Below are 12,641 nucleotides of genomic sequence, written 5' to 3'. Positions count from 1 at the left end.
GATGCCAAGTTGGGAAAAGTAAAAACTTCCCCTTTCCGCACAATTCCCAGCAGAGTTGGGGGCTCCTGCCTTGTACTTTGCAAAGTTCAGAAAATCCCCTTTCCCTGCCCGTCTCGCCCCTTTCCAGGCAGTAGGGGCGAAAAAAATGGGGAGCGGGGAGAGGAGGGGTCGACTCGGACCCCCACAGTTCCTCCCCTGCGGAAGAAGCGGTTAAAGCCTGCGCGGCTGGAACTGACTCAAGGAAGAAATTCTCAAGCATCCCCTAGAGACGCCGAGTGCTCTCCACCCGTTTCTCTAGGGACCCGGAGTCTCCGCGACTGTCTGAGAGCCGGGGTTAGAAAGCCCCGAACGCCTCTGCCCGCTGCGCCCTTCCTGGGGGGCCCCCATCCGGTGCGCCCCTTTATGGGCGTCGCGGCAGGAGCGCGCGAGGCCTGGACCAGAGCGGCGTTTTTCGGGCCCTGCAGGGGGCGCTGCGGAGGGAGCCGCGCGGGACCCATCCCCACCCCGCCCTCCTCGGCGGCCTCTCCTTTCCCACCCGCGGGCAGCTCCGGGTCTATAAAAAGAGGCGTCCCGGGCGAGCGCGGAGATTTGGACGCCCCTGCCTGGGAGGTGTACCAGATCTGAGCTCTCCGTCAAGTTTCTTCTCCGTTCTCCCCCCCAGTTGGAGATCTGTAAGTATGTGGTCCTGCCGCGGACGAAGTTGAGTCGGGGGTTGCAGGATCCTGCAGGGCATCCTATAGGGGCTGGGGAGCCGTGAGGCGCATCTGTTGCCATCCTCTTAAGGACCATTGGGGAGGGGCTGAGGGGGTCACAATTTTCATTTCTCTCTGCCCTGTCATCCTATATTTTCCCCAAATCAGCATCTCCCAAGGTAGCCAATGAGAAGTACCCCCTTGGGGGGTACTTATTAAAGATAATGCCTGGACCCTTCTCCGGTTACTTTAGAATCTTCAGAGAAACTGTACTCTGTGTATATGAGTCCCAGATGACTCTTGTTATGAGGAGACTCTGGGAGATATGCTGCCTTGGAAATATCAAAGATCCAGCTTCCACTGAAAAGTCATTTCCTATCTCATAGGCAGGCAATGTGTGGCTCCAAGTGGAGTTGGAAACATCTGTTTAAAAAACCATGGGCAGAAGGGGGGTGTTTTTCCCCAGTCTAGAGCAGCAGTCCCCAACCTTTTTGGCATCCCCATGGAAGACAATTTTTGATGGATCAGGGTAGGGGATGGTTTCAGGACAATTCAATCACATTACATTTATTGTGCACTTTATTTCTATTATTATTACATTAGCTCCACCTCGGAGCATCAGGCATTAGCTGCTGGAGGTTGGGGGACCCCTGCGCTAGAGGATGCGCTGCTGATAAGCCTTGATCATGATCCATTTGTTACGGTTTGATTTTCTTCCAGACACACACACACCTCCCCCCACCCACCCAAATTTTTAAAAATCTCATCCAGGTTGACCCCAGGGGCCTCAAATACTCAGACGCCAAAGCCCGCACTTGCTTACAGAGTCTGCAAGTGCATTAGGTAAGATGGGGCTGGGCTTTCCTGCAGAACACCCATGTTGCTCTCATGTCCCACCAAGTGGGCAAAGTGAGAGAAAGTGGCTGCCACCGGTTGTCTGCTTTCTGTCTGCACTGGGAGCTGATGGGGATTTGGCTGCCTGAGGAAAGGCACCGTTCAAAACCACACTCATCAAGAAGTAAAAGCAAATATTGAGAAACCCCAGGAGAGGGAGCATTTAGTACAGTATTAAGAACTCATAGATAAATTGCAAACTGACCATTATATACAGAGAAGGAGCTTGCAGAAGCTGAGCTGAAAGTCATTAGATAGCAGTGGGTGAAAGAGGACATTGAAGACCCAGAGAAGTGCAGTTTCCTTGGTGCTTTCCCACTGAGGCAAATTACCATTGATGGAGAGCTTATGCGCCAGGCACTGTAGCAGTGTTTGACTTCATTGACCTCATTTAGTCATTGCAGCATTTTAAGGGAGGCATTCTGATGCCAGTTTAGTGTACAAGATAACTGAGGCTCAGAGAGTTTAAGTAATTTGCCCAATGTCACACAGCTTACAAGTGGTGGATCCCATTCCTGCCAATTCTATACTCCTAACCCCACCAAATTTTTTCTTTACCATGAACAAAAACTTTGTTAGAATCAGGTTTCTGATGGGACCAGATGTGACCAGTAAGGCAAGTGTTTATCATCTCTTTGAAGAAACTATAAACTGACCTTTTGCAAATTTAAAATAAAATGCACTGTTTGTCCCCTGGTGGTATGGTCATCTAGTTGACTAGATTAGATGGGCTGCCATCCCCAGAGTCCAAAAGGTGAACTAGCTGGGCCTTCCTCGAGAAGCTTCTAGGGCTGGTAAACACTGCGTGTTTTATTATCATGTCTGAAATAGACATGTTATTCCGTACAAGGTATTTGTTATGGATTTGTTATCGTTACTTTTCTGTGCGAGGTCTGAGATTGAGGCAAACATGCCCATTTATGGTAGCGTTTTCCACGAGGCCATCCCCAGCCCCCTCGCAAATTAGCCCTGTATTGCAGCTTTGTTGGTCCTGCGTCTGGGGATTTCTCTGCCCTTGTCCTTCCCATTTGGGAACAAGTTGGGGAGTTTGGAGAGGAAGACATTTGGGAGAAAAGGGGGATTAACTTCTCCTGCTCTCTTTTGTTTTGAAGTTTTATTTTTGGGGTGGGAAAGTGGTCTTCTCCTTTCTTCAGCATATTGAATCCAAACAGGTGAATTTTATGCTGTAGACACAACCATGTAACTCTAAACTCAGATACACATTAGATTTTTCTGGCAAACCACATCCAATGTTAAATTCACCAGAGTCCAAGAACATCACAAACAAATGTAGAAATCATCCATGTTGTCCTTCCCAAACCTCAGTTTTCCAGTCTGTGAAATGGGGCTAATGAGACTATTTAACATCTGTTGAATGCTTTTGCTGGGACATCATGCCAAATCCGTTACAGGCATCTTGTCACTAAGTCTTCACAACAACTCTTTGGACTGGATGCTATTATTATTGGTCCTGTTTCACAAATGTGGAGACTGAATAACTTGCTCAAGATAGCTTGACTAGCCGATGAGGAAGACAAGATTTTACAAAACTAGCTCTTTCAAGACTTCAGTGTGTATGGAATTGCCCTGCTGGGAGGATTCAAGGGGATCATGCATATGAAAGATTTAGCATAGTGCTTGGCCCCTGGTGAACTTCCGTGGATGGTTATTTATATGTGATCAGAGACCTTAAAGATTTTGCTCAATGTTGCCCAGAAGTTGCAGAATTTTGGCAGAACCAGGAAACCTATGGTGTAGTCTTTCCATAAAAGAGAAACTTGCCCTTAAATTTCTTGTCTTGACATCTCTTTTCATAAACTCAGTTCCTATTTGGGTAAAGGTAGTGATTAGAATCTTCTGCACTAATATAGATACATTTCCTCATCTGTGTCAGGAACATGACCAGGTATATTGGCCCAGGTATTCTGTGATTTGTGTAGGATCTCTGTGGTGTCCTTGAAGAGCTCACGTGTGAGTGGGAGGAGCCTGTCTGGCTTCCAAGGTGACTCCTTTGACCCCTAGGGTCTCTTCCCTTCACTCTGACCATTAAACTCATTTAACCGTGGCCACACTGGGAGAAAGGCTGAGTCTGCAAAAGGCTACATAGGAATTTGAAGGAACTTTTTGTTTTGCTTTGTTGGAGGATAGTTGACTTTGAAGGAAATTTTGTGAGGGGTCAGATGATAAAGTAAGAAGCTAGCATTGCCTGCTGTTCCTGCAGAGGAAGTCAAGTGTCTCTGACCACATCAGTGATTCGGAGGTGAAAGAGGAATGGTCCTCATCAAAGTCCCTAAGAAAGGGCCATAGGCTTGCCTCTTGTTCACCCGTACAGGCTTGAACTTCCCCCCCGCTGGTGAAGCAGGCAGCAAATGATACAGAATCTCAGAAGGGTTCTGTATCCCTCAGAGCCTGAGACCACTGGGGGTGGTTATAACCCTTCCCTGGTCTCCAGGTAGAATGCCTCTCCAGGTAGAATTCCTGACCTCCTTTGTCCTTCCGCGCCTCTCCACTCTTCCCCATCTTTAGATATAACCATTGTTAATGTATTCCTGAGCATCTTTCCAAAATTTTTCTACGTCAAATCTTCCTTTTTTACACAAATATTGTTGGCTTTGTAAATTAGCTGGTTTTTCACTTTATTGCATATTTTTAACTTTCTATATCAGCATATTGTGTTTTTAACTCACCTGCGTAATATTCTATTATGTGAAAGTATAGCATCTAATCAAGGAGTCAGGAAAAGACTTTGATGCGGGGAAAGATTGAAGGTAAAAGGAGAAGGGGCAAAAGAGGATGAGATGGTTAGATAGCATGACTGACTCAAAGGACATGAATTTGAGCAAACTCCAGGAGATAGTGAAGGACAGGGAAACCTGGCATGCTGCAGTATATGGGGTTGCAAAAAGTTGGACATGACTTAGTGACTGAATAACAAAATAGCCTCTTACTACAACAGCCTCTTGTTGAAATTTACCAGCTTCACTCCACATATAAACAGGGCTTCAGGGACATCTTTGTGTATCTATCTATATCTAATTATATGAGTTTATCTGCAGGATAAATTCCCAGCAATGCAATTGGCTAAGTTAGAGAGCACACACATTTAAAATGGATAGATATTGCTAAACAGTCCTCTAAAGGCACTGTCGATTTAAATTTCTAAAGGACACATAGGAGACTCCATGTATTTTAAGCTGTGCTAAGCCAGAGTTGCAAGAAACAAGACACAATGGGGCTTTTAGGACCAGAAATGGCCAGTTCTCTCTATCCTCAAAGCATCCTCTGTGGGAGCCACCAGACCTCTTGCTGACCAAGTTCTCTTGGTAGGGAGGAAAAATTAATTAGCTTTGATAATTGTAAGAACTTCCTTCTGGAGGTACTTTAAACACAGTGTTCAAATGAGGTAGGCAGATGTCAGAAAGGGGTGCAGCTATGGCGAAGCCACACATGGATAAGTCCGTGCAAGGAAGCCAAGCAAGGATGAGACTTTCTGCTTAGATCAGGTGTCAGATCTGGGTTCAAATCTTGGCTCCAAATTTTACAAGCAAAAGCCTTTACTTTCTGGGACCTCCGTAGCCTTATAGGAATAATCAATAATGCCTACCTCATCGAACACGTAGAAAACATAGCAAGATGGTATATATAAAATAAATAGCCTAGCTCGATGTCCCATGAATAGAAAGGGGAATAGAGGCTTCCCAGGTGGTGCTAGTGGTAAAGGACCCAGCTGCCAATGAAGGAGATGTAAGAGACGCCGGTTTGATCCCTGGGTCGGGAAGAATCCCTGGAAGAGGGCATGGCAACCCACTCCAGTATTCTTGCCTGGAGAATCCCATGGACAGAGGAGCCTGGTGGCTACGGTCCATAGGTCTGCACGGAGTCAGACACAGCTGGGCAACTTAGCACACATAGCACAGTGATAATAGTGCCTGTTATTAATGACAGGTTAAGAGTCCTGGTTGCCCATGGTGACAGTTGCCTGGAGATCTGGGGCATCTGGGGGCCCAGCCCCTCCCCCTGCTTCCCTCTGCACACTGACTCCTCCCTCACCTGGACCAGGTCTTGACCTAGTTTCTTCTCTGCAGAGGTCCTGTCAGCTGGTGGTCTGTGTTCTAGATCAGGCCCAAAAGTTTTCATTTTGCCTGCATGGCGTTTGAAACATGCACTGATTTCGTTTAGGGATGGATATGATGGCTCAGACAGTAAAAGATCCACCTGCAATGCAGGAGACCTGTGTTTGATCCCTGAGTCGGGAAGATCCTCTAGAGAAGGGAATGGCTACCTATTCCAGTATTCTTGCCTAGAGAATTCCAGGGACAGAGGAACCTGGCGGGCTACAGTCCATGGGGTCGCAAAAGAGTCGGATCCAACTAAGCGACTTTACTTTCATTTCATACCTAAATGCAGACTTCCAAGTCTGTTGGATATCTGGCAGTGCAGGGCCCACATCCTCACTCAGACACCCCAGCAGGAGCTGGGAAGCTGCCATGTCTTCTCTGGACAGACCAGAGGGCTCTGTCCAGCCACCTCCAGCCTGGGTCACTCTGCATGGCTCACCTGACCCCAGTGACATTTGAGTTGGTGTCTCTGGTCCAAAATCTTGGCAGTAAAATACTGAGGGTAGCTGTTAACTAGGGCTGATGATGTGCAAATCCTGTTACTGTTTACTCTGGGGAATTTTATTCATTTTTCAATAATACAGAAGCAGAAGGGGCAAGATCTTTTACCCCTGAGTTGCTCTGGGGAAGATAAAACCGGTGCTAAAATAAGCTGAAATAGCTAAACCTTCTCAGTTGGTTCAACTCCAACCTTTTTGATCTGGAATCACAGATAGCACAAAATGTTAGAGCCCTTCCTATTTCTTTCCCCAAGTGAAAAACACAAGGCCCAGAGAGAGAGAGTGACTTGCCCAGAGCCACCCAGTGAGTTCAGCACAGAACTGGGATGTGTAAACCTGTGGTCTTACAGAGGCTAAGAAGAGCTCAAAGAAGGAAGCTGGGTGTTGTTGAGGAAGCCAGGATGTGCAGAGCTGACATATTTGGCTGTGTCAGACGTTGCTGACGCCAACAGTGAAGAATCCTCTGCTTTCATCAAAAGGCTGGATAGCAGCCTTTGATCATGAACTGGACGTAGTATCCATCAGTCCTGGGTAATGAGCCTGAACGTGTCCTCTCAGCTCTCAGAGCTGATGCAGGACATTGGACAGTACAGAATGGGAGGTGGGGGGGATGATGAGGGAGGAGAGCTTGAGAGGAAGAAACCAGGAGAGTGGGTGTCTCCTTGAGGTCTGGCTGTCTGGGCTTCTCTTGTCTGCTCTCCTGTCCTCACCCTCCACATGCATGACCGTCTGTAGCTGGCATTCCAGGTTGGTTGGGACAATCCTCCCCCTAAGGGCCATCCAGCGATCCCTGCAGACATTTTCGGTTGTCACGTCTCAGCGGGGAGGGTGTGCTACCAGCATCGTTTGGGTCAAGACCAGAGATGCTGCGAACAGCCTCACAAGGCACAGGGCAGGCCCCCTCCCTGCAGACTCTGCCTGCCCAGCCCTCCCCCACACTTCCGCCCACCATCCGTCCATCCCACCAGCAAAGAATTATCCAGCCCCAAATGTCAATAGTGCCACCATTTGGAGAGATCCTGCTCTGAATTAAGGACCTCAGCAGGGAGTTGCAGACCACAGTTTCTCTGCATTTAGTTTATGGCGAATCCTATCACTGCAGTGTGTTGTCTGGCCACTGCTGCAGTCTGGCAAGCTGCTTTTCGTTTCCCCCTGTCCTCACCTACTGCCTGACCTGACACTTTTTGCCTGCTTGTCCGCTACCACAAATTTTGAAGGCTCAAGGTTCTGGCTGCACGCTGAGGCGAGTCCTTATAGCAATAAAACCAAGTTACCTGCAGCCTTCAAGTTGCCAAAGATAGATCCAGGCTGTGTCCCGTGTGTGTGCCTGGTTTTCTTTCAGTCCTCAAGTTCTTTCTCTATTTCAAAGAGGGTAGACAGAACAGGAAAGATTACTTGGAAAACATATTTTTAATTCAGATTCTACCATATCTAGCTGTGCCGTGATGGTCAAATTACTGAACTTCTCTGTGCCTCAGCATAATGGTGCCTTGCGTAGCATTTTTGAGGGGTTCAAATGAGATAATAGCTGACAGTCAATTAGAGCAGCTGTGGGACTTCCCCAGTGGTTAAGACTCTGTTCCCATGGCAGAGGGCACAGTTCAATCCCTGCTCAGGAAACTAAGGTCCCCCATGTCGCATGATGTGGCCAAAAAAAAGACAGAGCAGCAGCTCTGATTACTAATATTAGTAATATTAATTGCTAGACTCACCACATTTTCTCAAGGGCAAATCCGTGGGATTTAATTGGTGTTTGGGGTCTGTAATGTTCATGTTTTCAAAGACGTGTGGTCAAAGGACTGAAATAGCTTTCAGATGTCAAGACCTTGGATGTCCTGATGCAAGCTCTCCCTCTAGGTGATGGAGGGAAACGGGCTCAGTTCAGTTCAGTCGCTCAGTCGTGTCCGACTCTTCGCGACCCCCATGAATCGCAGCATGCCAGGCCTCCCTGTCCATCACCAACTCCCAGAGTTTACTCAAACTCAATGGGTAGCACTTCTCAAATGGATAGTGTCTCAACTTCCCTGAATCCTGCACCACCCCCACCCCAAGTATTAATATTTCGAGGGATTCGAGTTCCAAGGAACACACTCTGGGAAACGCCGTTCTAGAGTGAAGCCAAGCTCCTCTTTCCTTTTCTTTCTTCTGACCAAAGCGAATTTCACACATTACAGAGACCTCAGCGACATGGGAAGCAGCCCAGCCTCTCTCTCCTTTTTTTGGACGAAGACCGAATCTTTGCACTTGATCTGTTTGTAATTTTGAGTCCTAGATTAGACAGGGCTCCTGGCAGTGGAAATTCCTATGTCCTTTTGTTTTTCTGCTGTGTTTTTGCTTTTCTTTCTTTTTTTATTTTTTTCTGATTTTTAAGGCAACTCAGCAACATAGAAATTAGGAAGAGCCCCCTTAGTTGTCATGCTTCTCGACACAAATAAAACACATCTCCCGGTCTTCTTGGGTATAATTGGCTACCATTCAAAAACTTCTCTTGATAGTACTTATACTACTCAACTGCACAATTAAGTGGTAAATTTTATTAGGTGGATTTTACCATAATTAAAGGTAAAAAGAAAAAGTTTTCATTGAAGTGTATTTTATATCAGAACAGTACCCATCTTTATAGGTATGCAGCTCGATGAATTTCCACCCATGTAACTGGTACTCAGATTAAGAAACAAAGTTATCAGCTCCATGGACCTCCATCATGTCCTACCCTTCCCGTTACATCTGATGTCTATCACCATAGATTAGATTTGCCTGGTTTTGAATCTCATATACAGGCACGCCTCATTTTATTGTGCTTCACAGATACTGTGGGATTTTTTTTTTCCCTACAAATTAAAGGCTTATGGCAAATCTATGTTCAGCAAGTTGTTGGTGCCATTTTTCCAATACCATTTGCTTACTTGATGTCTCTGTGACACATTTTGGTAATTCTTGTATATTTAAGGTGATTTCATTGTAGTATTTGTTATGTGATCTGTGATCAGTGATCTTTGTCATTGCTACTGTGACTCACTTAAAGCTCAGATGAAAGTAAGAATTTTTTAATGTCATGTATTTTTCATTAAGGTAGACATTAGACATAATTAGACATTAGACATAATGCTATTGCACACTTAATGGACAACAGCATCGTGTAAATGCGACCTTTTTATACACTGGGAAACCAAAGTATCCATGTAACTTGCTTTACTGTGATAGTTACTTTATTGCAATGGTCTGGAACTGAGCCCAAAGCATCTCTGAGTTCTTCCTGTAAACAGAATCACACAGTATGTCTTTCTTGTGTCTGCCTTTTTTTCACACAAGTGTTTGTGTGATTTGTTCTTATCATGATGTGGAGCTGTAGTTTACTTAATTGGGTACCGTTTTGGGGAACAGAGTTTTTAAAAAAATATTATGCACCTTTGTTCAATAGACATCTATTGATTTATTCGGCTTCTCTGGGTGTTAGTTGCAGCATATGGGATCCGGTTCCCTGACCAGGTATCGAACCCAGGCCCCCTGCGTTGGGAGAATGGACCACCCAGGGAAGTGCCCCCAAAGCCTCTTCTAATCTATAGGTTCCCCCCTTTTAAAATGGTTTACCTGTTAAAGAAACTGAGTCATTCATCCTATGCTTACCTTGTGGACTTTGTCACATGCCCGTGACCTTGGTTGGCATGTTCCCTGTGCCCTGCATTTCCCTTAATAGATGTTAGATCCAGAGGCTTCGTCAGTGTCTGTCCCCACCTCACCCCCTTTTTTCTGTAAGAATATTTCACTGGTGGTGGTGCCACTTCCCCAGGCATCCCCTCTGGAGGCACATAACCTCTGATCAGCTTTGTTTTTGCATCATTAAGGTTGCTGAGTAGGTGTAAGTGGTGTTGGCCCGATCCATCCATTGTAAAGTTCTCCATCTGCTATTCAAGCTTCCCAGGGGGTGCTGGTGGTAAAGAACCCACCTGTCATTGCAGGAGACATAAGAGACGCAGGTTTGATCCCTTTGTCAGGAAGATCCCTTGGAGGAGGAAATGTCAACCCACTCCAGTAGTCTTGTCTGGAAAACCCCATGGACAGAAGAGCCTGACAGGCTACAGTTCATGGGATTGTAAAGAGTCAGTTACAACTGAGCACATAGCACATTTGCTTGTCGTCTGATATAATGGAGTGGGTCTGAGACTGTGGACCAGTATCCTCAGCATCACCCGGGAGCCTGTTAGAAATGCAGATCCTTGGGTTCACCCCAGATCTACTGGCTCAGAAGCTCTGGGGTGGGCCCAGGTATCTGTGATTCTACAACCTCCCAGATGAAGCTGATGCACAGGGAAGTTTGAGAACCACTGGTCTGATGTTTTAGCAACTTTTATAGTCATTGCCAAGACCCATTATTTTATTCAGAGTTCCAGAATTGCTACATTCTAGTTTCATCATTTCTTCTACATTTATATAGCAGGAATTCTTCTAAGTAGATGGTAGTATTTTTTTTTAAAGCAGTGAAAAGGCGGGGTGAAGGGAGGATACTGTTGGACTTACTATGTCCCAGGAGAAATTCAATAGCAATTTAAAAATTAAGAGCAACTTTCCTGGGGGTCCAGTGATGAAGACTCCATGTCTCCACTGCAGGGGGGCTTGGGTTCAATCCCTATTTGGGGAATCTGGATCCCACATGCCCGGAGTCACCGCCTCCCAAAAGAATTTATAGTGCAGGAAATTTGATCGTTAAACCTGGAACAGTGTACATTTCCTACAATTTTTTAGTTCACTTTTTGGGATAACTGGAGTGATTTTTTCAGATTTAGAGAATGATTCACTCATTTCTTATTTTATTTTTTTATGAGCTACTAGATCAGGTTGCCCAGGAGAAATAACTAACCTTTCTGAACAAATTAGCTCCCGGTTTTTATTACTGTTATTTTCACCCCAGAAGAGGAAAGCAGGAGTACCTGCCTCTCTGATTTTTGCCTTGGAAAGTCTGCATTTTAGGAGTTGATGGCCCAGTTCCAGGGGACCATCGGTGGGATGTGGACGTTAGTTCACCTCCATGGGATTTGGAGTCTAAGCGTGCAAATTATCTCTTGCCTCTCCTGTACTGACAGGTGGGTTATTTACTACCAGAGCCACCTGGGAAGCCTGAATAACAGATGGAGAACTGTACAATGGATGGATCAGGCCGACACCACCTACCCCTACTCAGTAACCTTACCACTGCAAAAACAAAACTGATCAGAGGTTATGTGCCTCCAGAGGGGGTTCATAGCTCAAAGGAGCTATGAATTGTTTTCTGCTGAAGCAGGGGCGTCAACCACGCAGTATGTCCTTGTGACTATACATCCTCACTCAGCCTGCACCTTAGTTCTTTGGAACCACCAGGGGGTGGGGGAGGAGGGGAGGGTCGGGTTGGAGTAGCTGAGCCCAAGCCAGCGTTCCGAGGGCAGGACAGCTCCTGCAGGTGTGGTCACTAGGGCCACAGTGGGCCTAGGATGGGCCACTGGAAGGTCTGAAAAGAGTCTGCTGCCTCAGCAGCTCATCTCCTAGACATATCTAGACAACAGAATGGAGAATCTGACATTTAATGACTTGATGTTTTAGATAAAGACAGACTTCTTGTCAATTGTTTAGTGACCTTGAGGAAGAATTTTTAGAGAAGCAGAATCAATGTTTTAGTTTCCCTCTCTTTCTTTACCAGTTTTCAAAACAATGGGTTGATTCCCCAGCAGCGTACAAGAATGATCTGTGCTTTGTTTTTTTTTTAACCATGATGAACTTATGGATTTAAACATACTCATCTTTCAACTCTTGTAATTACCTTACTGATGTTCATACTGTCCCATATTTGACCAAATAGAACCCCAGTTTAACATTTTTGCGTATAGTTTTCTAGACTTTAAAAAGTGTATACCTGGATATATAAAATGATAAGACATTCTTCTTTAACTATTTTATTCAGCTTTATTGAGGTATAAACTACATATAGTATTTCTCTAAATTTTTAAAAAATTCACTGATTTTTAAGTGTACAGCCCAATGAATTTGACAATGTATATAGTCATACGATCATCACCATAATCAGGATATAGAATGTTTTCATTGCCCCAGAAGTTCCTTTGTGCCTCTTGGCGAGTCAGTTCCCTCCCCAGCCTGTAACAACTTCTGATCTGTTTTCTGTTGTCACAGTTTTGCCTTTTCCAGATCTCCATATTGGTGGAATAATAGAGTGTGTAGAATTTGGGTTCTACTTCTTTCATTAAGCTTGCTTTTGCAATTCCTCTATTTTATTGTATAATTTGTTCCTTTTTATTTTTGAGTATTCCATTTATTCATATTGGTTTTTGTCATATTGTCTTTGCATGGTCGAAAGTCACCTATTGTACAATTCCATTTATTGCAATGTCCAGAAAAGGCAAATCTATAGCGACAGATAGTAGATTAGTAACTGTCAGGGAGTTGGGAGT

At 45.3% G+C, this 12,641-nt stretch overlaps 1 protein-coding gene across 3 annotated transcripts in view; it reads left to right on the top strand.

Moving 5' to 3' along the window:
• Positions 1-350: 350 nt before the first annotated feature.
• Positions 351-12,641, top strand: part of MYH11 (myosin heavy chain 11) — a 125,928-nt gene continuing 113,637 nt past the window's right edge. Inside the window, exon 1 of one of the 3 annotated variants that reach the window (XM_065924384.1) lies at positions 351-671. The gene's annotated coding sequence lies outside the window, so the exon portion shown is untranslated. The remainder of the gene's footprint in view (positions 672-12,641) is intronic. The other 2 variants (XM_065924382.1, XM_065924383.1) reach the window with 2 other exon arrangements.

This window comes from Muntiacus reevesi, chromosome 2 (assembly GCF_963930625.1).
Source record: "Muntiacus reevesi chromosome 2, mMunRee1.1, whole genome shotgun sequence".
Classification (NCBI taxonomy): Eukaryota; Metazoa; Chordata; class Mammalia; order Artiodactyla; family Cervidae; genus Muntiacus; species Muntiacus reevesi.
Note: the sequence above shows the minus strand (reverse complement) of the source record. Positions and strands in the feature narration are given on the sequence as shown.